Raw genomic sequence first — 4,902 nt, 5'->3', positions numbered from 1 at the left:
TTAGGGTGGTAGCCCTGAGCTGAAGAGCTCAAGGACAACGCCCAGGCCAGAGTTCAAGTCCCACAAACAACAACAACAACAAAAATAGGGAGGGAAGGAGGGAGGGAAGGAGGAAGGAAGGAAGGAAGGAAGGAAGGAAGGAAGGAAGGAAGGAAGGAAGGAAGGAAGGAAGGAAGGAAGGAAGGAAGGAAGAAAAGGATGGGGAAGGAAGAGAAAGGAAAGGAGAAAGTGAAATATGGCTCTAAGATACTGGATCTAAGCAATTTCATCTTGTCTTCACCACCATCTTGGGAGTCTTAGTACATGATGGGAACTTTTCACCCAGTTCTGAAAATTCTAGAGGTGCTATAGGCCATTCTTTGAATTGCAGATATGTCATGGGTTGTTTAGCTCCAGAAAAGTCTTGCTCTAGAGAATTCTTGTCCTAAGCCCCTGATCCATCTAGATTGCTTTGCTGTTGTAAACATGATTTTGGAAAGGTTAATTCCTCATACCAATCATATAATTTTTGCCTTGTAAACTTTGTATTAACTGCCCTGGGGATGTGAGTTCTTTGTAACATAGTCTTCCTGCAGTCACAGATTAGTAATAAAGACTTCTAGCTGGACCTCTCAACACATGGCTTCTCTTTATCTCCCAGATTGAATTCCTTTATAACAAAGGGAAAGGGGGGAGCAGAGGGGAAAAATGATAATATCCTAAGATTCAATGCTGTTATTCTCATATTAGGGCTGGCCATGTGGCCCATATTCCCACAGATGTATGTATGTATATGGTGTCACAAGAAATAACAACTATCCCAATATGCCTAAGCCTACTAGAACCAAAGAAATGCTTTAGCTCCATGAACTTTTAGCCCATGGAAAACCTGTAGCCTTGTGGGGAATGTGGTTGGATGCAGTAACTTTGACAGGCATCCCATTGATAAGCATGGAAAACCTAAGTTGTGTGAGTGTGTGTGCATGTGCACACGCACGTTTTGATCTTCTGCAGCAATTCTGTCAAAAGGCAGCAATCCCTGTATTTACTTAGCTTAGTGATTCCTACCTGGATCTATTACTAAAACTGCCTAGTTTAGTACTTACTGACTTCTTGTTATCTACCTCTTGGAATGAGCCCTTTTTTTTCCCCTATAACACCATTAATTGAGTCCCAGGCCAATCTCAATTTATAAAGCAGAGGTTGGGGAAGAGGACTGCTTAACTATGTCTTATTAGCCTTTTACCTTGCCTCATGGTGGTATCAGATTATTACTTATTCAATATTAAATTATTTTAAAATGAGGTATCACAACTGCATGAGCATTTCTTCATTCCTCACCCTGGAATCTGCTGCTCAGACCAGCACTATCTTGTGCTTTGTTATTTTATGATAATGAAAGTGTGCAGTAGATCTTCAAAGCTGTGGAGAGTCATGGTTTACTCTGGAGCACAAAGATGATCAAGGATGCAAAGGATTATATTGCCACAGATGCAAGACACCTTATAGACATATAGTTTTAAGAAAAAACATTATAAGCTTGTGGTGTTGTCTTTCAGAAGCAAACTGCAGCAAGTATAAGCCTACCTACTCAGAAAGCTGAGATCTCAGGATAGAGTTTGAAGCCAACCCAGGCAGGAAATCATGAGGCTCTTATCTCCAATTAACCACCAAAAAGCCAGAAGGAGAGCTGTAGCTTCAGTGGTTGAGCTCCATCCTTAAGAAAGAAAAAACATACTATTGTTGTCCCTTGGTTATTCTCATATTGTTGCAGTATCTTACCTTGTAATCTGGTATATTATATATACATTTATTTGTTTATTTGAAATAGGAAAGGGAAGGGAGAAAAACAAGATGAGGAGTGGGGGGGGAATAGGGACAAAAACATGAGAAGAGATATCAATGTGTATGAAGTAATGCTCCTTCTATCTGGCGAATATAACTGTGACCCCTCTATTAATTACAATAAAAAAATTTTTAAAGAAAAAAACTAAGGGACAGTGCTCAGGCCTTGAGTTCAAGCCCCATATCAGTACACACACAAAGCAAGATAATATCTACATATGAAATGTGATGTGTTATATCAATTTGTTCCAACAAAGTCAACACTTCTAGAAATAAATCAGAAAAAGTAGCAACTCTACTTAACTGAGTTCATGATAGTCCATTGTAACAACTCACAACTATGTAGCTTCTGTACCCAGCATAAAGATGGGTTAAATGGGAAGGTCAACAAATTCTTACTGGTAATTTTAATCTCTGTAATTTCTCCTAAAGTACTGTTTATTATTAATGAGGAAGAAGGAATACAGTTCCAGGGCCTCTTTCCAGTTGGTTTTTCCTACCATAGCTTTCATTTCATTGGTACAGGAATAGTTGTGGGAACCTGCCATATCAATACACACACACACACATACACAAATATACATACACACATATTGATTCTTAGTATACAGTCTGTGATTGAGGAAGTAAGTAATCGCATGATGACCCACGTCAGCAGCTATTAGATAGATTTGGATAAAGATTCCATTCCCCATTTGACTTCTATAAACATTAATGAGTAAACTATTCAGGCTTTTAATGTTCAGAAGCATTATGTAGTAGCCTCACAAAAAAGTTTGGGGAGGGCTGGGAGTTTGGCCTAGTGGTTAAAGTGCTTGCCTAGCATGCATGAGGACCCGGGTTCGATTCCTTGGTACCACATACATAGAAAAAAAAGCTGGAAGTGGTGCTGAGGCTCAAGTGGTAGAGCTCTAGCCTTGAGAAAGTCCAAGGACATTGCTCAGGCCCTGAGCCCAAGCCCAGGACTGGCAAAAAAAAAAAGTTTGGAGATCCCTTTGCCCTTTCCAGCCTATACTTTATCCTGCATAAACTGCCTCAAGACCCTCTTGAGAAGGCTTAGCAAAACCTTGATGATATACACATGTATAGGCATAAATACTTATAGCTATGTTATAAGGAACTCTATTAAAGAGATCTAGTATCTATTTGAGATTTCCAGGTCTGGTAACTAGATAAGGAACTATGAATCTCACTTTGGTGATTTGAGTTTAGTTCAGTGAACCTAGAATTTTTGTGTCAGCTATTACCCCAGCATGATGTCTATTATTTTTCCTAAAGCTCTGGTTCAACTAATGATCATCACAGAACACTGCTGTCAAGGTATCTTGATCAGCATTCCATAATATGGGTTTTGTAGTCACTGCATCCTCCTTGTCTCTCAGATACAAGCACCATTATCTAGCCTCCATTACTTTTTTTTGAGCATCTTTTCCTGTGTTTATTCTCTCCACCACTTCTTGTGAACTTCACACATTTAGCCTCCATTACTTCTAAATCCTAGTTTTTCCCACTGAGACTCCCAAACAGCATCCTTCCATTATATCTAGTCTACAGAGAATAAAAATCACAGAGATCTTCATTTCTTAATACTAGAGTAAGACTGTTTTCTGGTCTCTTGTGGGTGGAGAGAGTAAAAAGTAAATCTATACTTGCAAAACAAACATCTCATTACCACCCACTGGTGGAGCATACCTACCATTGCTATAAAGATAATAATTTTTATGTAAACTATAACTAATCTTTTTAATATCAAGTAATATTTCTCTTCCATTTATAGATGGCAAAGAGGTTTCTTTTTAAATGTCTTATGTTTTTAATGGTTAGATGAAAAGTATGAAGTAAAGAGCATGTTACAATAAGTTATGGCAATAATCATAGACCATGAAAGAATATATACATGAATAATTCTAGGAAAAGCACTTACTTGATTCAGTTTTCTGGTTGGGTAGACTAATACGTAGAAGAATGACATCTTTTTCAAGTTTAGTTCAAGTGTTAGATGCTTTTTAAGGCTAATAAATTCAGGCCTCCACATTTTTCATCCATTTTCACTGGCCTTGCAGAGCAGTCAAGCTGATTTTTTGTTTGTTTGTTTGTTTGTTTCTGGAGGGTCTGGCTTTGTGGTTTTTTTGTTTTTGTTTGTTTGGTATTTTTTTAATTCAATGAAAGCAATGAATCTTCTCTTCTGGGTGGCAGGGGAAGGGTTCTGAGGCCTGAACTCAGGAGACTGGGCACTGGCCCTGCATTTTTCTACACCAGGTTGGTATTCTACCACTTGAGCCATGGTTCCACTTCCAAAATTTTTGGTAGTTAGTTGAAGATAACAGCCTCAGGACTTTTCTATCCAGGCTGGCTTCAAACCATGATTCTTAGATCTCAGCCTCCTGAGTAGCTAGGATTACAGATGTGAGCCCCTGGCACCCAGTCATCTTCGTTTTATGTGGAAAGGACACGTAAAGTTGCACCTATGGTTTTAGTGATAAAATAGATTTGTGATAAATTAGTCCTTTTTTGAAAGTAAGATTAAAAATCTTAATCATTTAAATACCTACCGAAGAGATGGAAACATACACTTTGACCTAAATTAAGTGTAAAATTCATTAAAACATGAAACATACTCTTCAGGTCAATATGTCGCATACACAGATAACTTCTATTTATTCCCTTCCCCTTAAAAACTGCCAAGCAGCCAGGTACACAGTGACTCACACCGGTAATCCTAGCTACTCAGGAGGCTGAGATCTGAGGATAGTAATTCAAAGCCAGTCCAGGCAGGAAAGTCTGTGAGGTTCTTATCTCCAGTTAACCACCAAGCCTTGTCTTGAACCCCCTGATCAGCGCGCGCACGCACAGACACACACACACACACACACACACACACACACACACATATACAGATTGCTAAGCACCAAATGGTTGACTCCCATAAACATGTGGCTACCGATGTCAACAGACTGTGCTGCATTTTTCAGAGAAGGAGGCTAAACTAGAAGTTTAGACTACCCCTTCCTTCCATAAACATTAGAGACTGGAGAAAAAGTAGAAGCAGCAAAAAACACATTTCACAGAAGCCAGACA

Source organism: Megascapheus bottae, chromosome 13 (genome assembly GCF_031878675.1).
Source record: "Megascapheus bottae isolate mThoBot1 chromosome 13, mThoBot2.hap1, whole genome shotgun sequence".
Lineage (NCBI taxonomy): Eukaryota > Metazoa > Chordata > Mammalia > Rodentia > Geomyidae > Megascapheus > Megascapheus bottae.
Note: the sequence above shows the minus strand (reverse complement) of the source record.